This window comes from Cervus canadensis, chromosome 33 (assembly GCF_019320065.1).
Source record: "Cervus canadensis isolate Bull #8, Minnesota chromosome 33, ASM1932006v1, whole genome shotgun sequence".
NCBI classification, from domain to species: domain Eukaryota; kingdom Metazoa; phylum Chordata; class Mammalia; order Artiodactyla; family Cervidae; genus Cervus; species Cervus canadensis.
In genome coordinates this window covers 5,263,846-5,286,926 of record NC_057418.1, presented here as the reverse complement: position 1 = coordinate 5,286,926, position 23,081 = coordinate 5,263,846, and the positions used below count along the sequence as shown (strand labels likewise).

At 40.8% G+C, this 23,081-nt stretch overlaps 1 protein-coding gene across 11 annotated transcripts in view; it reads left to right on the top strand.

The window, feature by feature from the left end:
• The first annotated feature begins 14,635 nt into the window (after positions 1–14,635).
• EPB41L2 (erythrocyte membrane protein band 4.1 like 2) overlaps positions 14,636–23,081 on the top strand; it is a 205,242-nt gene continuing 196,796 nt past the window's right edge. For 9 of the 11 annotated variants that reach the window (XM_043456961.1, XM_043456960.1, XM_043456958.1 and 6 more), the window contains exon 1: positions 14,636–14,779. The gene's annotated coding sequence lies outside the window, so the exon portion shown is untranslated. Of the gene's footprint in view, positions 14,780–15,438; positions 15,601–23,081 lie in introns of those variants that run through there. The other 2 variants (XM_043456950.1, XM_043456953.1) reach the window with 2 other exon arrangements.

Here is a 23,081-nt window from a genome sequence, read left to right as displayed (position 1 = left end):
AAATCTGAAAAAAAAAAAAAGATACAGATGCACTTATGTACAAAACAGACACGGACTTATAAACATAGAAAACAAATGTATGGTTAATAAAGAATCAGAGACGGGGAGGGATAAATTAGGAGTTTGAGAGTAACATATACACACTACTGTAGAAAAGAAACAACAGAGTCTTATTGTATAGCACAGGGACTGTACCCAATATTTTTTAATAACCTTCAAGGGAAGAGAATCTAAAAAAAAATATATATATAGATATATGCATAACTGAAACACTTTGCTATACACCTGAAACTAACACAACATTGTAAATCAATTATACTTCAACTAAAAAAAAAAATCTCTGTTCTCTACAGAGAAGAACATCATGGCTGCAAGTTGACAAATCTTACCTAAGTTTATGCAACTAATATGTGGCGGAGCTAGAATTTAAAGTGAACTCTGAACTCTTAGGTCCATAATATTTCAATATGTTTAATAAACATCAAGATGAGTGCAAATAGTACCTTAACATTATTACTAAAATCAGCATTTACGTACCTATCATAAGATAAACACGAAGTCATTGATCTCCTAAAGGGTAATTGTTTATTTTAATTACAATGTTCTTAAGTGTCTAGGCTTAATGAATATGAGAAATTCAGGTCAAATGGCAATGGTAATTTACTTTTGTTTTTCATAGACTCGCTTTATAAGGAATTTACAGTAAAAATACCTTCCTAAATTTAACTGCGGCGTAACTTCCTCAGTTCTTTAATAGCTTCCAGATGTTTAGATAATTTTGTTTAGAAACTTTGTATATTATCAAAGTTTTTCCCTGATTAAATAAGACTTATAATAAAGCATGTCTTCTGTACCCTGTTAGACCTCATGATGTTGAAAACGTTTTTGAAGTCCTAACTTCAAAGTCGTTTACAGGGTTATAGTCTCATAATAAATACAGGATTATAGACTTTTCTGTGAGATTATAAAGGAAATGAAATAGAAATAATGACAAAATGACTTCCCATGTTCATATCTCTGTCTTTCAATGTTTACCAATTGGCCAGCAAAGCTGATATGTTGAAAAGTCTTATTGACATCAAAGGATATTTTCCCTAGCACAAAGGGTCAAGTGCTGTGCCTGGTCAACCCACAGACCACTGGTGACAGAGTAGTTTACTTAAGATAACGTCAAAGTGAATGACAATGTGTACAGTGGGGAGTAAAAAGTCTGGATCTGTTGGCTGGAGATGTGAATGCTAACGAGTTAGTGAAGGTGAGGAATCAATTGGGAAAACGGTGAAAGTGAACAGAAAGTGTTAGTCGTTCAGTCTTGTTGGACTCTTTGGGACCCCATAGACTGTAGCCCGCCAGGCTCCTCTGTCCATGGAATTCTTCAGGCAAGAATACTGGGGTGGGTTGCCATGCCCTTCTCTGGGGGAATCTTCCGGACACAGGGATCGAACCCACATGTCCCATGTCTCCTGTGTCTCCTGCATTGCAGGTCAATTCTTTACCATCTGAGCCCCCAGGGAGAAATATTAATGAGATGCTTGGTTAGCTACTGTGGTTAAACTCCAAATCTCAAGGAGTCTGAAGTTTAGAAGAAGAGTTCTGATTTTTAAAATAAAAGCAAAAAAGGCTTGGGACAGTGTGTGAAAGATTTTTAAGAATCTGATTTCTTTGTTTTAAAGATAGACAATATTTTAAGGCTGCAGACAGTAACAACAAAAAGAAAGACTTGAAATTTAAACCGTGATAATACAGTAGAGATGTCACATGTAGCCATTGTCATTTCGTGTGTGAGGTGAACTAGCGTTACTTTCACACTTCTGATAGAGCTTTGTTGGGTTGCTTGCTTCTCTCTACTGATCATCACCATCCTTTCCATCTGAATTGGTGTGAGTACAAAAACACACGATTCTTTTACAGAAGGATTTACAAGATAGCACTAAGTCCCTTATAGTAAATTCACTTTTAGAGTGTAGCTTAAAGAACTTTGAAGGAGGCATATATTGTACATATTATTGTAATGGAAAAGTCCACCTGCTTAGAATTAACCCCATTATATCCTGAACAACTGGTGAAATACTTATTTAGAAGTGGTTTTCAGTTGCTTTTATTACATTGTTTTCTGGCTCGTCTTTTACATCCTTTCCCCTGGGAATCCTCTTTGCTGAAATTGTTTTGTAATCCAACAAAGGAATCATGTGGCCAAACTGGAAAAACATAAACTGTTTACTTAGCCTATTACTTTTTGCCTTGATTTGTCTTTATTCTTTTTTGCTTTTTGGTTTTTGATGGATAACAAGATTATAGTAAGGCAAGCCTTTCTTGGCCTAAATAAATACTCCCACAAGCTATGTGTCCTATATTCTGTGATTAAAAAAAAAAAACACTTCTGACTTTGGAACCTATATGTGATGGGAGATGTATTTCTTCAGATGAGTCCATGTTCACAAGCATAATTATAATACTACCCTAATTTCTTGAAAAGAACAATCACATCTAATTCACTTTGTTATGTTGTTTAAAAAAAATGAGTACATACTTTGGGAATCAAGGTCATATAGGGAGAAATAAACTTCTACCATGTGTGAGAATATATATATATACATATATATATGTTGTTGTTGTGGTGGTTGTTTTGGTTGCACCATCTGGAACTTCCCAGACTAGAGATCAAACCCTTGCTCCCTGCAGTAAAAGCTCAGAATCTGAGCCACTGGACCACTGGGGAAGTCTACCATGTACTTATTTTAACGTCAGCAATTGATATTCCTAAATAGAAAGCAAAACTGAGAAATAAATATAAAACATGTTTATTTAAACAAGAGGCCTAAAATTTATCTACAATTTTGAGGGACAGAAGCATATTTAATTTTGACAACCATGCTCCTTTAAAATTTTTTTTCAGAAATAAAAATAAAAACTAGTAATTACTCACTTGGTAGATAACAGGTTGACATTAAGGAGACAAATCAATCCTATTCAATCAAATGTTAAGGGTAATATCTATGCTATTTTAAAGCTGGTTTTAATATTGTTAAGACAATTTGAAGCACATTCACCAAGTGAGGAATTATTTAATTCTCTCTGCTGTGGAGGCCTGAGATAAAAGCAGAGACACACCAGAGATATGATATAGATACACATTTTTTTCTCAGAATTTTTAAAAATTAAACTTTTTAAACATGTTCATACAGGAAAGTGCGCATTCTTAAGTACATCATTCAATGAATTTTTCCAAGGTTAACACATCTGGGTAACCACTACCCACATCAGGAAGTAAATCACTCCTAGTACCCAGAACCCCCTCTTGGTCATTACTCCACCAGTAAAATTAAATCATCTTTGATTGCTGTCATCATAGACTTATTCCTTTTTCTGAACATTACTTAAATAGAACTACACTGTATATATTCTTTTGTGTCTGGCTTTTTTTTATTCAGCATCATATTTTTGAGGTATACCGAGTTTTGCTTGTAGCTATAATTAATTCATTTTTATTGTTGTATTATAACTGACTTTATGAGTAGAGCATAATTTTATTGTTTGTGGATATTCTGTTATCTGGGCTTTTACAAAAAATGCCGCTGTGCACATCTGCATACATGTCTTGGTATTTTTATGTAAGCATTTCTTTAGAATATACTTCTTGGAGTAAACTTTTGAATGCATACTATATGCATATGTCCAGTTTTACTATATATTGCCAAATGCTTTACAAAATGCTTTTACCAACTCTCACCATTCTTAACATCTGGTGTTATTCTTTTAATTTTAGTCACTCTGATGGGCATATAGTGGTATAATACTGTTATTTAAATTTGCATTCCCCTAGTGGTTAATGGGCTTCCCAGGTGCAGTAGTAAAAAATCCATCTGACAATGCAGGAGATGGAAGAGTCTATTTGATAGACTTGATATCATATATTGACAGAACCATCCTTTCTCCATTTCCCTACAGTGGTTCCTTTCTCATGAATAAGTGACCATATATGTGTAGGACTGTTTTGGGGCATTTTATTGTGTTCCAGTGGTCTATTTGTCTATCCTTCTAGAATTATCACACATCCTATAGCTTTACAATAAATCTTGATATCAAATACTTAAAAAAACCCCATAAAGTTTGAATTAAAAGAATATTTTTAAATGAATAAAAGCAAAAATGTAACAGGAAAATGTGCAGAATATTTCAAGAGAATTTTATAGTCTTATTAGAAAACAAGTACCAAAAATCAATTATATGAGTAATTTTTTCAAGATTTTTGGGGAAAAAAAGACAAGCAAAATGAAAGAATAATAAATAGCTGCAAATACTAATTAGATAGAAAACACTTGGATATTAAAGTTTTTATTGAAAATAAATAAAATAAGCCTCTGGGAAGATGAACCAAGGAAAAAAGATAGGCACGATGACCTGGATCAGGAATGAAGTAAAGGATATCACTACATTTTGATATGCAAAGAGTAATTAAAAGCATTATAAACTATGAATGTTAATAAATTTGAAAATTTAGATGAAATTTTAAAATTCCTTGGAAAATGTTACTTACCAAAATGTTATCTAATACAATTATGAGCCCGTAATAATTCTTTCCACAAAGAAAACTCTAAGCTCATTTGGCTTTACCAGTGAATTACTTATACAGTTAAGGAAAAAACAAGATGAATATAAACTTTTTATTTTGTTTTATGTTTAAGGTCGACATAATTTGTGGCTCAGCTGGTAAAGAATCTGCCTGCAGTTTAGGAGACCTGGTTCGATCCCTGGGCAGGGAAATTCCCCTGGAGAAGGGAAGGGCTCAGTTTCATTCAGTTCAGTTTCTCAGTCATGTCTGACTCTTTGAGATCCCATGGACTGCAGCATGCTATGTTCTCCTGTCCATCACCAACTACCGGAGCTTGCTCAGATTCATGTCCATTGGGTCAGTGATGCCGCCCAACCATCTCATTCTCTGTCTTCCCCTTCTCCTCCCACCTTCAATCTTTCCCGGCATTAAGGTCTTTTCCAATGAGTCAGTTCTTTGCATCAGGTGGCCAAAGTATTGGGGTTTCAACTTCAGCATCAGTCCTTCCAATGAATATTCAGGACTGATTGCCTTTAGGATGGACTGGTTGGATCTCCTTGCAGTCCAAGGGACTCTCAAGAGTCTTCTCCAACACCACAGTTCAAAAGCATCAATTCTTTGTCACTCAGCTTTCTTTATGATCCAAGTGTCACTTCCATACATGACAACTGGAAAAACCAAATCTTTGACTATACGGACCTTTGTTGGCAAAGTAATGTCTCTGCTTTTTAATATGCTGTCTAAGTGGGTCATAGTTTTTCTTTCAAGGAGCAAGCGATTTTAATTTCATGGCTACAGTCACCATCTGCTGTGATTTTGGAACTTAAAAAAATAAAGTCTCACTGTTTCCATTGTTTCCCCATCTATTTGCCATGAAATGATGGGACCAGATGCCATGATCTTAGTTTTATGAATGCTGAGTTTTAAGCAAACTTTTTCTTTCGTCTCTTTCACCAAGAGGCTCTTTAGTTCTTCTTCACTTTCTGCCATAAGGGTAGTGTCATCTGCATATCTGAGGTTATTGATATTTTCCCCAGCAACTTTGATTCCAGCTTGTGTTTCATCTAGCCCAACATTTCAGATGATGTACTCTGCATACAATTTAAATAAGCAGGGTGACAATATACAGCCTTGACATACTCCTTTCCCTATTTGGAACCAGTATGTTGTTCCATGTCCAGTTCTAACTGTTGCTTCTTGATCTGCATACAGATTTCTCAGGAGGCAGGTCAGGTGGTCTGGTAGTCCCATCTCTTTAAGAATTTTCCACAGTTTGTTGTGATTCACACAGTCAAAGGCTTTGGCATAGTCAATAAAGCATAAATAGATGCTTTTCTGGAACTCTCTTGCTTTTTTGATGATCCAACGGATGTTGGCAATTTGATCTCTGATCCCTCTGTCTTTTCTAAATCCAGCTTGAACTTCTGGAAGTTCATGGTTCATGTATTGTTGAAGCCTGGCTTAGAGAATTTTGAGCATTACTTTGCTAGTGTGTGAGATGAGTGCAATTGTGTGGTAGTTTGAAAATTCTTTGGCATTGCCTTTCTTTGGGATTGGAATGAAAACTGACCTTTTCTAGTCCTGTGGCCACTGCTGAGTTTTCCAAATTTCCAAATTTGCCAAAAGATGGTGGAGAACAATGAGAGTTCCAAAATTACAACTTGCTGCTGAACAACCATCAACAGGAGAATGTTGGACCCCACCAAGAAACTATACCCCTCATCCAAGGGCAAAGAAGAAGCCCCAGCAAGATGGTAGAAGGGGCAAAATCGCATTTAGGATCAAACCCCATACCTGCCAGAGATGCTCGGAGGGCTCAAACAAACATTGTGTGCACCAGGACCCAGAGATCCCAAAGAGACGGAGCCAGAAGTGTGCTTGAGTGTCTCCTGCAGAGGTACAGGTCAGCAGTGGTCTGCCGCAGGGGCAGAGGCTCTGGGTGCAGTAGACCTGGGTATGACATAAGCCCTCTTGGAGGAGGTCGCCATTAACCATACCAAAGAGCCACCAGAACTTACACAGGACTGGGGAAACAGACTCTTGGAGGGTACAAACAGAACCTTGTGCATCAGGACCCAGGAGAAAGGAGCAGTGACCCCACAACAGACTGACCCAGACTTGCCCGTGAGTGTCCAGGAGTCTCCGGCAGAGGCACGGATCAGCAGTGGCCTGCTGCAGGGTCGGGGATACTGAGAGCAGCAGTGCGTGCATGGGACCTTTTGAAGGAGGTCGCCATCATGCTCGGTACCTCCACCATAGTTTGGCCTCAGGTCAAACAATATGGAGGGAACATAACCCTGCACATCAACAGAAATTTGATTAAAGATTTACTAAGCATGGCCCTGCCCATCAGAACAAGACCCAGATCCCTCTACAGTCAGTCTCTCCCATCAGGAAGCTTCCATAAGCCTCTTATCCTTATTGTCTGAGGGCAGACAGAATGAAAACCACAATCACAGAAAACTAACCAAACTGATCACATGGATCACAGCCTTGTCCAACTCAGTGAAACTATGAGCCATGCTGTGTAGGGCCATCCAAGATGAGTGGGTCATGGTGGAGAGTTCTGACAAAACATGGTCCACTGGAGAAGGGAATGACAAACCACTTCAGCGTTCCTGCCTTGAGAACCCCATGAACCGTATGAAAAGGCAAAAAGATAGGACACTGAAAGAGGAACTCTCCAGGTTGGTAGATGCCCAATATGCTACTGCAGCTCAGTGGAGAAATAACTCCAAAAAGAATGAAGAGATGGAGCCAAAGGAAAAACAACACCCAGCTGTGGAAATGAGTGGTGATGCAAGTAAAGTCCGATGCTGTAAAGAGCATATTTCATAGGAACCTGGAATGTTAGGCCCATGAATCAAGGCAAATTGGTAATGGTCGAACAGGTAATGGCAAGAGTGAACATCGATATTTTAGGAATCAGCAAACTAAAATGGACTGGAGTGGGCGAATTTAACTCAGATGACCGTTATATCTACTACTGTGGGCAAGAATCCCTTAGAAGAAATGGAGTAGCCATCATAGTCAACAAAAGAGTCCGAAATGCAGTACTTGGGTGCAATCTCAAAAACGACAGAATGATCACTGTTCGTTTCCAAGGCAAACCATTCAATATCAGGGTAATCCAAGTCTATGTCCTGACCAGTAACACTGAAGAAGCTGAAGTTGAATGGTTCTATGAAGATGTACAAGACCTTCTAGAACTAATACCAAAAAAAGATGTCCTTTTAATTATAGGGGACTGGAATGCAAAAGTAGGAAGTCAAGAGATACCTGGAGTAACAGGCACATTTGACCTTGGAGTACAAAACGAAGCAGGTCAAAGGCTAACAGAGTTTTGCTAAGAGAACATACTTGTCATAGCAAACACCCTCTTCCAACAACACAAGAGAAGACCCTACACATGGACATCACCAGATGGTCAATACTGAAATCAGATTCATTATATTCTTTGCAGCCAAAGTGGAGAAGCTTTATACAGTCAGCAAAAACAAGACCAGGAGCTGACTGTGGCTCAGATCATAAACTCCTTATTGCCAAATTCAGGGAAAGGCTACCCACTCCAGTATTCTGGCCTGGAGAATTCCATGGACTTTATAGTCCATGGAGTCTGAAAGAGTTGGACACAACTGAACAACTTTCACTTCACTTCATTTCCCCTTGATGTCAAAGTCTGAAAAGGGTATTATTAAAAAGGCAATATTACAGTCCAATTTCTCTCATGAATAAAAATTTTAAAATTCTAGCTACAATACTAGCAAACTGAATGTATCAGATCAGTGTATACAAAGGATACTACTTCAAAATCAAGTTTTATTATTGGAAGGCAAAATTGATTTAATGTTTGAAAATCATTTAATGTAATTTACCTCAAAACCAGATAAAGGAAATAAATTATTTATGATCATATTAATAAATTCAGAAAAAATTATTTGAGTCAACAAGTGTTCATGATTTAAAAAGAGAAAAAGCAGTGTCTTGGCAATTTAAGATTAAGAAGTATTTTTAATTTGATAAAGGATATTGACCAAAAGACTCCTACATGTACTCATAGACATAGGTACAAGGATATTAGTTTTGTTGTACGTATTGCATATAGAAGCAAAGATTTTTAAATATATACATGTCCATTGGTAAGAGACAAGTTCCATACATTTTAACCTAAACATTGAACTGTTAAAAAGAATGACACAGATTATTAGGTTTCTTTCACTCTGTCTTATTTGCATATATATTATAGATGACTCTTCCCTTGGGGAAATTTTAATTTTTTCACTATGGGTTTTCTTTACCCCTCCCCTCCAAGCCCCGTCACACCTTGGTTAACTCTGGACAACCAGACAACCTTATTAATTTTCTCTGTGGTGTAAGGATTAGACACTACTCTTATTTTCAACGTCTGTCCTTGTCTGTTGGTGTTTTCTAAGACATACCAAAAACCTTTTATTTTTTTCTATTAAAGCTCTAAATGAAACTAACTGGGAAACCTGTACTCTGGGTCACAGCGTTTCTGGAAGTCCAAACAGGTGTCAGTGTAGAAACAGGAAAGCTGCTTGACCAGGTTGATAAGATTTATCAAAGTTGGTGGTTTAGTTAATAGGTGTCCCAATCAGGCTGTTCTCACTTTAGACTTTCGTTCTCCGAAAAACTCCCATGTGTCTGGAATTCTTCTTGTGAGTCCCTACTCCACTCCAGTCAATAGAGCACCCAGTTTAACTTGCCAAGACAGCTTTGCTTGACATCACTGAGCTCAAACAAATAATCAGATCTTACCGCAAAGTCTCATGTCCATCCACCTTTGGAAGATTCCACTCAGTCACACTCTTTTAGTTCACCTACATTTTTTTTCTAATTAAGTACTTGACATGTACAACCATTAGGGTGAATGTCATACTCTTACAAAAGGTACATGAGGCTCTCAGATGAAGTATACATTGTTTTTTTATATATAATACTTTCACTAAGCAACTATTTACTTAGGTGTCACTGAACAATGGGTTAAATAGTTGTAAGCCAAGTGCTACTCTTTTTTTGGGGGGATGGGAATGGGGTGGCTCGCCAGTCTACTTAGCACATGGTGCATCAGATGAAGGTATTTGCTCAATCTGACTGAGTGTGAATTTAAATAAATCGAATTAGCATGCTTTGGGGTTTTTGCTTAGCTAAAACTTTCTGGGAAAGTTAAGTTTAAAATAACAAATGGATAAAACATTTAATAGACTAACAATCTTATGAAAACCTGCAGTGAATCCTAACTCAAGCTCCTTTTTAAAGCCTTAACACCTTTGTTTATGTGTTTCCTCTTAAAAGCTACCTACCCACTTTGTCCAATTTCCATGAATACCCTTAATGAGAATTTATCATTCTTTTCCTTATATTACTACTATCTTCAGTTAGAACTATTAGAACTGTTCTGCCTGTTTTTTGACATTAACCTCAAGATCTTCCCTGTGGTATCATTGTCAGTGACTTTTGGTTTTATACAATGACTTGAAGCATGTTACTTCTTTTCCTATTTTCTGGAAGAATTAGTTTAGCATTGCTATAATTTCAGGATAGGCTCGTGCTCAGTCACTTCAATTGTATCCTACTCTTAGCGACCCTGTGGACCGTAGCCCACCAGGCTCCTCTATCCATGGAATTTTCTAAACAAGAATACTAGAGTGGGTTGCCATGCCCTCCTCCTGGGGATCTTCCCGACTCAGGGATCCAACTCCTGTCTCCTGCACTGCAGGTGGATTCTTAACCACTGAATCACTGGGTAAGTCCTGTAGATAGGCTAATTGCTAATTAAAAAAACCAACCTCAAAATCTTATTGGTGCAACCATGATAAAGGTTTATTCTGTACCTACTTCTTGCTCATAATCCAATGTGGGTTATGGATGGGGATGAGGAAGGACTCTGCTCCATACAGTCATTCAGGGATCTTGGCTCTACTTTCTAGAGAATCTATCATCTCAGGGCCCAGAGTTCTCTGGGCCCTCTGCATCTAGCAAATAAAGTAAGAGAGATGAGCAGCATGAAAGATCACACAGGAGATTTTTTTAATAGGAACTATTCCTAGAGGCAGTTTACATCAGCTCTAACCACATTCCGTTAGCCAGAACTCACTCACATGGCCACATTTAATTGCAAAGGAGGCTCAGAGATACAGATAGTTTTGTGCTCCAGAGGAAAAGAAAATATGGTTTGGTAACCACATAGCCTTGTCTCTGCCATTATCTACTCTGTCAGCAAATACCTGTTTTATCCTTCCTTCCACACAAAGAACATATATCTTTCCTCCACAAGGAAAACAATGCAAAGTCTCCTGTCATGGAATCCTGCACAATGTCCAGGATCTCTGGGAAATGGGCAATCTTCTCCATTAGTATCAGTTGTGTTCCTTGTGATCTAACAGGCTTGATATGCTTATTTGCATTATTAGTAATAGTGGGAATGGCCTTTCAAAAGGAGATTGTCATCACACAGTGTGTCTTAGATGGAAAAGGGGCCTTGTGTTGCTTTTGAGGAAAAACCTGTGGAAAATTTTACTATACATGGAAAGGAGAAGGGTTGCTTAAAAATGCTGGCTTCTGTGATGAATTGTTTACCAGGATGACTGCCAACAATTCTTCCTATCACTGTATACACCTCCCACTCCTCCCAGCGAGAGATGAAGCCTATGAAGAAGAGATGAAGTCTGGAAAGAAGTCTTCTCAAATTGGGGCTGGCTCTCTGACTTGCTTTGATCAACAGGATGGAGCACATGTGAGGCTCTAGGACTTCTGGGCCAAGGCCTGCAAGATCTTGCAGTTTTTGCTTCTACCTTCTCAGAAGCCAGGTGTCACGTAAGGAAGTCTGGGGTATCCAGCTAAGAGGCTGCGTGGACAGAGAGAGGCCTTGGAAGATGAGAGTTGATTGTAAAGAAGAAATTAAGCTCCCCATGTGACAGGCAGCACCAACTGCCAGACATGGGGGGGAGGCCATCTTGGATCCTTCATTGGTGGATGAGCCTCCCAAGCTGACACCACATGGAGCAGAGATGAGCCATCTTGCTGAGCGCTGCTTGCATGGCGGCCCTGAAGAATCAGAAGCAATAGAATGGTTGTCATCAAAATTTGGAGTTGTGCAGTCACAGGGAGCACAAACTGCTCCAATGAGTGGCCAAGTGATAGTGACTCCTCTTGGCATCTGCATGGAGTCCTTGTAGCTTCTGGCAGTAGAACTGGGATGCACGCATTCACAGGGAAGCCTGAGATTGCCTCCATCACACAGCGTGCTAGGGCATTGCTGGGTCTTCTTGCCTGTGCATCATGGAAAGAAGGGTAGATTTCAAATCCAGAGTCACCCAGATACTTCCACCTGGTTGGGCTTGGTGCCCAGAAGGCAAAAGATAAAAGAATGAATCACCAGCATAGTGAGATCAAGATTTCTCAGGAGCATGCCTGTGTGAGTGAGTGGGTAAATAAGAACACCAAAGAAGTCCTGGGTGAATTTATAGTCCAAATTGCCAGACTGGCTTTGCTTGCAGATGGTGCCCAGAATTAAGGCTGTGATGCTAAACATGGATGTAGCATGAATCTCAGATCTGGTATCTACTCCTGTCTTTTCTCAGTGTCAGTCTCGCCTGTCACTCCAATCTGTCTGGTGGGAAAACCCAGACTTGCTCTTATCAGTCTGTTTTCTGAGGGATTAATATTATCGCCTTATCTGTGTAGCCAGTGTTGCAGCCTGCTTACATCTCTGCATATCACCTGTTCAGGACCTTGTCCTGCTGTCCGTCTGGTCCCTCTTCTTGCCCTGTGAGGACTCCTCTGCTTGCCCGGACCACCACCTGTTGTTTACTGACATCTGTGTGGTACCATGTTCCACCTGTTTTCTTCACTTCCTTATAGCTCCTACTTTGTGATCTTCTTACCTTCACTTCCTTCTAGGTCTTTGCTAAATTTGCTTCATTCCATTGAGATGTTGGGGCCAAGTAAGGCTGTGTCCAAAATAGAGTATAATTCTTCTACATAATAGCCTTTAGATATTTGATAACAGTCTTTCCATCACCTTTAATTGTCTCTTTAGGCTAAGATTTGCTGGTTCCCACATTATCAAGGTTACCCATCTATGGATATAATTTAACTTGTCAACATTCCTCTTAAAAGGTGGTGTGCAGGGCTTCCCTGGTGGCCCAGTGGTGAAGAATCTGCCTGCCAATGCAGGAGACACAGGTTAGATCCCTGGTCTGGGAAGATCCCTCATGCCACAGATCGTCATGCGTCACAGCTCTTGAACCTGTGCTCTGGAGCCCAGGAACTGCAGCTAGGGAGCCCATGCGCTGTGATGACTGAGGGCCACATGTCCTTGTGCTCTGCGCCAAGAGAAGCCACCGCAATGAGAAGCCTGCACACTGCAGCGAAGAATAGCCGCTACTCATCGCGACTAGAGAAAAACCTGTGCAGCTGCAAAGGCCCAAAATAGCCAAAAATAAACAAATAAATACAATTATTTTTTTAAAAAGTGGTATACAGAAGTGATTTGCAGACTTCAACAGATGATATAGCAGGGACATAATGTCCTCTGATAAGGACATTATGTTTTATAAATTATGCCTACATTTAATTTATTATAGTGCATTAACATTTTAAAAGGGTTTCATCACAGGTTGATTAAAGTTCTATGGGTCCTAAGTCTTATATAATTTTAGAGAGTCTTTAAAAAAAGAAAATGACACATGTGACGTTAGTTTCAAGGTCTGCATAGTTTTAAGACCTGTGTAGTTTCAAGTCCTCATTTCATTGTAAATCTGCCTGAAAGTTTATAATAGTATTGTCTCATAATATTCCCTGGTCTTCTTTACCAGAACTGCTTTCTAGTCAGACTTCCTCTCTGTGGTAGTTAACCTACCCTATTAAGTTTTACTTGAGTACTTGGCATAGGGGGCATTAACTAAGTTAACTCATGTGTGGGACAGAGAACAATCCCTGGCACACAAAGCAAGCAATAAATGTTAGATTTTATTATTTTTATTATTCACTGGCAGGACCTTAGCAAGTAACTTATCTTCCTGACTCTTTTTTCTTTGATGTAGTGAAGATAACACTTGCCCTGCCTTTTTCATAAAACTCCTGTGAGGATCAAAAGATAAAATGTTAATATGCTTTGTTAACTGAAAATATCATACACGTGAAAGGTATTATAACTGATGTTTCTTTTGACATTGGTAATTTTAGAAAAGACTGTTTAGGAAAGAAAAGACCCGGCTTTAGCCGAGGTGGAGTCTTTAAAGATCTCAGTCGAGGTGGGAGGAGGCAAAGAACAAGAGGTACATGTGTGGCCGACGCTGGAGGTAATGATCAGGACAAGCCGACCGACGGACATGCCAACTTTCAGAGAAGAAGAAAGGAGTAGAATCTGAGAGAAAGCGATCTAATTATACAAAAGAACCGGAAGAAATCGTCTGTTTGTCTTTCCACAACTGGCCTGAACCTCGGGTTTCTAGCCTTTTTTTTTCCGCCACATTCTGCTCCGCAGTCCGGGCTCCTAGGCCCCTGCCTGGAGATCTACCCACACTTTGGGTTCAGTATAAAAGCCCCTCTTCCAGAGGGCTTCCCCAATCCCTCCGGTGCCTCCCACAGGAGGAATAAACGGTTCCCTTTCACTGTCTTGGCTGTGAAAGCACTTCTTCCACTCTAGACAGAGGAGAACCTAGTTTTCCTTATTTCTGTTTCACCAGGGCCTAGCTTGGGGTCTGCCACCGAATAGGTGCTCAAGAAAGGTTTAGTAAGCGGATTCACTTTGAAGAAATAACTTTTGGAAGTTGATAAAAGGGCATTTAATATCTGGATGCGCGGGTAAGAGCGGCTTGAATACAAGCATCAGCAGTCATTATCTAGGGTAGCTCCCAGGGCGAGCCGCGTCCTTCCGCGCCGGGTATCCGGCGACCCCGAGCCGCTAATCCCGCTGAAAGAGTCTGTCGGATGGCCGGGGCGGGGAGGGGGCGTGGCCTGGGCGTAGGGGGCGTGTCGTGGCCCGCGGGGGTTTCCGCACCGGGGGCGCGTCCGGCGGGGGTGCGGGAGGAGCTTCCGCCGCGAGGGGGCGGGGCTGGCGCGCGAGTCCTCTGACGGCCCCAGCCAGGGAATTTCAATTTGAAACCTAGCGGAGGGAGGAGGCGGGCGCGGCGGGCCGACGGCTGGGGCTGGAGCGGGACTGGTCCCCGCGGCGAGCGAGCTTCTGAGTGCGGCGTCCGGGTAAGGAGGCGTGCGGAACTGCGGAATGGCTGGCCCGGGACGGGGGAATCCCGGGGCCGAGCGTCTGGTCTCTGCGGATTTGCAGGGGCGGCTCGGATTTTTCCTGTGGCTGCAGCTGGGAAGCTGATCCCGGGCAGGAAGCGGTGGCGGGACGGTCCCACCGGGAGGGGGAGGGCTGCCGGTGTTGGGGTTTTCTGCGGCTCCCTGTCTGCCCTCCTCCCCGTTCCCGACCCGGGACCGGTCCTGTTGCTCCAGGCCGGATCCCCGCTCCACTGCGGTCCCCCTGCTTCTCCCTTCGTGAGAGCGGGGGCCGCGTCTGGTCGGCGCCGAGAGAGGTGGGGGCACGGGGAGGGCTGCGCCGGCCCCGCGGGGGTGCAGTGGGGGTGCAGTGGGCTCAGGGTCACGCGTCCCGGGCCCCGCGGCGCGGCTGCAGGACGGATCCGGCTCCATCCTGGGCGCGGGCCGCGGCGCGCCAGCCTGTCCCGATGCGGAGCGGCCCCCTCCTTCCGGGCCGGGGGGCACGCGGCGGCAGCAGCAGCGTTGCCCTTCAGCAGGATGGTTTTGGGAGAGGAAACGCGGGCGAGGACGCCACGCGTCTCGGGGCGGGCCGCGCGCCTGGGCGCTCCGGGTAGCGGGGCTCGGGCGGCGTCACTCGCTCGGTCCCTCCAGACGAGGACCTCCCGACCAAAGCGGAGAGAAACGCACGTTTTGGTCTCTGATCCTTGCAGTCCCGGCACCCAGGCCACCTCACCAGCGATGGCTTATTTTTCTCCACTGTTTGACGGCAGAGAGTTGGGAACATTTTTAGTTGCGCTGCTGGGGTAGGGACCGGGAGCGAGCAGGGTTGGAATCAGAGTCTAAATCCCCAGCAGGAGTCCCTGCCCCGGGCAGCTCGGGAAGACGTCGGTAGTAATTTCTGAGATCTCTCATCTCCCTTGAGGTCAGGGTGTTTTGGCGAGGTTAGAAGAGCCCTTGCTTAGTCTATTATTTTGGGGAGGGGGTCTGTGTAGATCCTTCCCGCTGACTTGCTGCTGCTGCTTAGGACGCCTTAAATTGCATTCCCCACGAACAGCACAGCTGGCCGTTTTTAAGAGCTCTAGTGGGGTGAGACGGAAGGAAGAACCTAGAGGATCTGTGAATATATGTTCTCTTTTCTGAATCACATCCTTTCCTTAGTTTTTTTGAACTTCTCGCATCAGAAATGGCACGTGTATGCCAGGCATCTTATTCTTGTTACTGTTATTTAAGCTTTTTTTAAAAAATGAATCTCAACAGTTTATCCTTTATTCTTGCTTTTTTTTTTTTTTAGTTCTCCTTTTATTTTTCCCTTGTTTTTTTCCTTCTTTAGCCGGAATCAGCTATTTCTGTATTCTCGATGTATAATACTGTATGAGGAATTTGAGTTTTAACTCGCATCCTATCACATTTCCTCTTGGGTTTAGCACTTGAGGGAAACTGAGTCAGTTCCTTGGCCGCAGGAGCTGGGAGTTAAAATTCTGTCTGTGAACAGGTTTTACTCGGAAACGGATAGGACTTAATCCTATTCAGTTTCCTTTTGCAGGACTCTGCTGTGAGAAATCACCATCTTGGATTGTGATAAGGGCCAGCTGAGTACATCCATCAGGCTGACACAGCTTTTAAAGAGCTAGGTTGTGTCACCTGTCAGAGCTCCAGGGGTCAGTCCTAAAATTCAATTGGAGAAATCACCATCGAATCTCAGATGTCTACTTTATAGAGGTTATTGGAGAACTGTACAAGTGGTAATGGCTTGGAACAATGGCCTGGATTTAGGGCTAATTTAATCCTCCCTGTCTTCCTCACTTCTTGGGCAGAATTCCCACTGAAGTCAGTAGTGGGCTTGTGTGCAGAAGGACCGCTGAGAACAAGAGGCTGCTCATTTAGAGTAACAGGAGGGGACAGTTTCTTTCCTTTTAAAACATCCCTCTTTAAGAAAGACCTAATCATAACAGTGCTTTAATCTTTTATTTCTAGTCAAAGTTAGGCGTTCCAGAGAAAATACGTGGTTGAGTGGAGCCCCCAACTTCAGATTCTTGATATCTAAATTGGATGGGGATTGCCTAAAACAATTAAAAGTGATTAAAAAAAATCATTTAATGAATTTCAGTAAAATTATTATTAACTTCAATAAAAAATTTAAACTATATAGTATTCCCAACTGGGTATGTATACTAAACTGGGTGTATGCATATATATGTATGTGTGTGAATATATATATATGTATATAAAACTGGATATGTATATTAAAATCTGAAACTTAATTCCAAGTAAAAAGGAGCAGATTTGCAGATTTAAGAGACAAACGCAAAGAGAAGCCCACCCTCAAACAACTATGGCAATATAAAACAAGAGAATTCCGATAGCCCTTGCTGTATTTGGAGAGGTAGCTTTCAGTTCAGTTCTGTGTGCGCACAGGCATTAATGACTGGGCCTATCATTAGATTTGGAGGTTTCTAAGTTAGTTTTGTGTTGATCTGAGTTGGTAAGCTTGTTAGGTCCTTTGCTCCTTAAGTAACGTCCTTGTGGTTTACCCTTTCCAAATTACCCGTTCGAAAGAACTGAGTTTAGAAAACCTATCCAGTCACCAGGTCTTAAAAATAGATTTTTAAAAAATCAGAACCATGTCCACGTGGAATTCCCAACCACTTGCTTTCAACTAAAAATACTTGCAGAGATGACAAAGCAGTCCTTAACTGGAATATTTATTGGTAAAATTACTCTGTAATTTAGTAATATCGTATAGTTATGTTTAAGGTCGGGTTTTGCCCTGAATCACCACTCCCATGTAACTGACTAGAGAACTACAAAGGTTCTGTCTTTGTCATTTTATTTAGGAATGTGGGGTTTATGTTTTATGTAGCAGAATGCTAAATATTTTTGAAGATTTAGTTTTGTTTCTGTTTCCACAGGAAAGCATAGGCCTTTTTCCTTTGTTTTTTGAACTGACATAGTCTTTTTAGAGACTATGCGTGGACTTTCTGGAGAAGTACCAATTGCTAGTATCTGTTTAAGGCATTAATATAGTTTATAGGGATCAATCTTGCTGAGGATCCAATTTTGCATTTCTGAAAGTCTGTATTGTTAACTCAGAGAAAACAAAGGAAATATGCTGACCTCCCCCACCCCCACATTTATTTAGAAACATATCCAGTGGCCTTGTTTGTTTTTTTCAGATTCAGAATTACTGTACCTAACCACTGGCTACCCTTTACACATTTAAAAGCCTCAAGTAAATGTTTATGCTGGCTTCAGTACTCAGCAAATACTAGCCAAACTCTAATTTACTGCCCGTTTATAGAATCTTGGAATCTCAGGGCCGGACCTTGAGGAGTCAGCAGATCCACTCTCAGCCCTTGCCCTCAACACACAAACATTGCCAGCCTCCATGGAAGGCCTTAGTTCATAGAAGATTTGTATATGATTCCCCCACAGCTTCCAGACAGAGTGCCCTTTGGGGATGCCATGTTTTGGCATAGACCAGCAACCTGATACTCATAAGATTTCTTTCATTCCTCTGACAGAGCAGTGCCCCAGATTAAAATCTAAAATGGAGTCAGTGCCTGGTATCCTTAAGTATAGGGGAATGGCTTCCAAGTGTAAATACTGTTGTTACTTAGATGTTACAGGTAAGCCAAAGGAGAAAATAATTTCTAATATCAATTAGAAATAAATGGTGATGGTTAATGTTTAAAAAAATTTTTTTTTCTATAAAGTATGTATATTTTATATGAGAAAGGGAGTCCATTTGTAGAGTTATGTGAAGTGTCTATGGCGTTGTTGGTACTTAATAATTTGATGAATTAATTTGTTGAAACTTTATGTAATGTATTGGAAGTGCTGTTAGTGAGGATTTTTTGAAAGTTGGAATTAACATTGTAGAATCTGGTATGGTTGCATGTAGAAATGTTATGTAGGTTATATTTCATATAGAGGATTTGGTTTTCTTACTCTGATTATTTCCTCTTGTTCTGTGGTTGGCTTAATCTATATGGGTTTCTTAGATGCATGGTTTTCATGTCTAGGAGGGTAGATAACCTGTACTTTATTTTCCTAAATATCTGGTGGTTGGGATATCGTTGATTTAAATGAGAGTTTTAGTGATTTTTCTCAATTTTCTCATTTTTTAAAAAGTGATGTTGCTTCCCTCTTAGTATGGGGTAGATCTCAGGTGGCTCATGAGTACATCCATACTGCTTCAGCTTTTTTAAAAAAAAATTACTTATTAGATGGCTGTGCTGGGTCCTTGTTACTGTCTGTGGGCTTTCTCTAGTTGTCATGCAAGGACACGGCAGTGGCTTTTGTTGTGGAGTTCAGGCTCAGTAGTTGTGGCTTGTGGGCTTAGTTGCTCTGAAGCACGTGGAGTCTTCCCGGAACCCATGTCCCCTGCATTGGCTGGCAGATTCTTAACCACTGGACTGCCAGGGAAGTCCCTTCTGCTTTTTATTTCCCCCCCTCAAAGATTGAATTTGGACTAATTTCATATTCTTAGTTTTAAAATAGAAATATATTTTCATATCACATACACTCTGCATTTTGGTATTATTATTATTATTTTTTACTCCAGGATATTGTGCATGTGTGCTAAGTAGCTTTAGTCGCGTTCGACTTTTTGTGACCCTGTGGACTGTAGCCCGCCAGGCTCCTCTGTCCATGGGATTCTCCAGGCGAGAATACTGGAGTGGGTTGCCATTTCCTCCTTTAGAGGATCTTCCCAGGGATTGAACCTGCATCTCTTATGTCTCCTGCATTGATGGGTAGTTTCTTTACCACTTGTGCCACCTGGGAAGCCTGATATCTAGTGTATTAGATAGAGCCATAAAGATCTAAATGTATATAGACTGCTTCAGAAGTAATCTTTATAGTAATATGGAATCAATTTGAAGAATAAGAATTATCTTTTTATTTGCTCTGAGAACTATCATAAGTAAGATTTGCTTTAGTAGTCCAGCTGACATTTTACATTTGTAACTAAGTTGGGTGTCGTGGGGATGGTTTTGGTTCTTTCCAGGTTAAGAACCAGAGGACATGCAAAGAGTTCCAGAATGATTTTGTCATATGTTTACCTGTAGGTCCTTGTCTAGGTCAGTTAGGGGAGTTCATTGTATTGATATTTAAATTGTTCATACTTTTACCAAAAAGCCAGCTTCCTCTTGCTTTGCTCTTTTTATGGCTTTTATGTCTCCTCTGTGAAGGAATTTTCAATACTTGAAGACTAAGTAAGTAAGTAAGTAAGTGTTAGTCGCTCAGTTGTGCCCGACTCTGTGTGACCTCATGGACTGCAGCCCACCAGGCTCCTCTGTCCATGAGATTTTCCAGGCAGCAATACTGGAGTGGGTTGCCATTGCTTTCTCCAGGGGATCTTTCCAACCCAGGGATCGAACCCAGGTCTCCTGCACTGCAGGCAGATTCTTTATCGACTGAGCTACAAGTGAAGACTTATGTTACCCTCTAATTGCCTTTTTCCAAGAAAATTGTGATTTTAAAAACTTTTCACATAAGTCTGATTACCAACTCTCTAATCATTTTTTCTAAGCTTTGAATTCAGGTTTCCAGACCTCCTGATGAGTGTTGGAGCTGGACCTACCACCTTGATAAAAAAGTGCTAAGTTTAATCATGTTTTTGAGTTTCTTGTAGTCTATTAATATATGTACACATCCCAGCATCCTGAAGCTACTAAATTAATATGTAATGTACAGTTTGCTATAATTCTTACATCTTTTCCTTTTTGTCTAGTTAGTCTACTTGTTTTTCACTTCATCTCCCTAAGGTACGAGAATGGAGGGTGAGTATCATTTAGTTTAGATTCTTGACCTTGAGGTGAGAAGTGTGGGTTTGGTGGGGAAGGTGTTGCTCAGGGTGAGTGGGCCCCACGGGTTCATGAACTGTCTGAGACTGTTAAGTAAAGTGTGTGTGTGTCAGAGAGAGAGGGATTTTGGGGAGAAGATTTTGAAAGGGTTTTGGGAAACAGAAAATGTTGAAAACTGCTGATGTAGTTCTATTCTTATTTTTGAGATTAGAGAATCAAAGTCTTAAGAGATTTCCTTTTTTTGTGTATGTGTCACCCCATTGCACTTTCATGCCCCCACTATTGTGCTTATTTCCTTTCAGTTGAATTCTTTTAGTTGTCCCATTTTAGCCGATTGTCAAGGTTAAACTAAATTCTGGTATAATATTGGCCTCTTATTTTCTTACCTTGAACTTAATGTGCCACTATTTCCTTAAAAATCTCTTTGATGAAAATATTAATTAGAAGAGATCAGTGACAAGTCCACACTTTGGTATTGGTTAAACTGCCATTTATGCCAGTGGAACCTTAGGTAAATTATTTTTCAAGGACTCAGTTTCTTTATCTTCACTATGGGGATTAATAATCATAACCTACCTCAGAAAGTTAAAAGAGGACTAAATGAGCTAGTGCTTATAAAATGCTTCGCACAGGGCCTGGCCTCTGTGAAAATTGTTAGGTTAGGAAAAGATCTAGTGGGTTTCATGTGAATATGTGGTAAGCAGTTTTTTTTTTTTTGCAGTGATCAGGAATAATTATCTGTGTGGAAGTACAGTCTTCAATATGAAACTGTAATTTCCTATGGTGATCGCAAGTTAAAACCACTTTTTCACAATTTCAGTACGGTATCTCTAGAATTTTTTTTAACAAACTACCCACTGTTTTTGGCAGTGTTTAAAAAGCATATAGGTGGCAAAACTGTTTGGATCTAATTTCAGTATCACAGACAGATTTTAGTCTTTTTTATTATGTTGCTGGAGGTAACTAATTTGTAGTATAAAATTTGTATGTATATGCTATCGTATTATAACTTCCTTTGTAATTTCGGTGAGCTTGGTGCAAGAAAGTTGTTAATGAAATTTTTATTGATAGTGTTTAAACCTCTACATATGGCATTAAAATATGACCTTTTTACATCTAGTACATCTTTTTGTACATGAAGTAGATCTGCAGACATGTTTTCCCCATAACAGAGTGTTTTAACTTTCAATTAGTTGACAACATTAAGAAATCAGGAGGTTTCACAGAAATGTCTTTTTTAAAAAAGAAATTTTATTTATTTATTTATTGGGCTGCGCGGGGTCTTAGTTGTGGCATGTAGGATATAGTTCCTACACCAGGAATCTGACCTCGGCCCCCTTCATTGGGAGCATGAAGTCTTAGCCACTGGACCACCAGGAAAGTCACAGAAATATCTTTATTTTAGGTTTCTCTGGGGAAATTGGAGGGGCTTGGCAACCCTGGGCCCACACTTTTCTCTTGGAGCTGAGGAGTTCTGCCCCATCTGGCACAGATCATGCTCCCCCTACTTTGCCCAAGTCCCTCCCATTTTCCTTCAGATTACCACTGGACCTTTTCATTCATTTGCATCAAATACCTGGCTCTTTTAGACTGTTGGGTTGAAAACTCATCGAGTTTTCATTGAGTAAATGAAATGAATTTCAGTAAATGAGATGTAAATTCAGTAAAATGAGATGAATCTCTTTTTACTAAATAGCAATTTTGGAAGATACAAAAAGGACCCAATCTCTATGACCTTCAAGAAGGTGTCCTGGGCAGCGGGGCTTTTCTAGCTTCAGGGCCAGAGGTCATTCCCCACCTCTGCCTTAGCAAAGACTGACCTCTGGCTCACAGTCAGCCATGGTTTCTGGAGCGTGGCATACAGCAGATCCTCAGTCAGACGTGGAAAGAGTGCTCTCGAGGTTCTTCCCAGAGTCCCTCACCCCTTCTCAGAAGCAGACTGCCTGATCCTCTGAAGCCTAGTGTGACGCTGCCGAACCCCATAGCTGTGCCTTGTTTATATGTTATTCAGGTTTTTTAGAGGACCTTTTTTTTTCATTTCATCATTTAATATTTTGGTATATATATCTAGGCAGATAATTCTTTGGTAGACATGATTGGAATACCATCATCACACTGAAAATTCCTTGATTTCATAAAATATTCAGTTTTTGATATTCAAATATTTGATATTCAGATCTCCAATTATCTTAAGTACCAATTTTGAAAATGCTTGTTTGAATCCAGATTGGGTTAAGATCCTCATGTTATGATTGGTTGGTGTATCTTTTTTTTTTAACATTTTATGTTGGAGTATAGCTGGTTAGGAGGAGAAGGGGACGACAGAGGATGAGTTGGTTGGATGGCATCACCGACTCGATGGACACGGGTTTGAGTAAACTCCAGGAGTTGGTGATGGACAGGGAGGCCTGGCGTGCTGCGATTCATGGGGTCGCAAAGAGTTGGACACGACTGAGCAACTGAACTGAACTGACTGA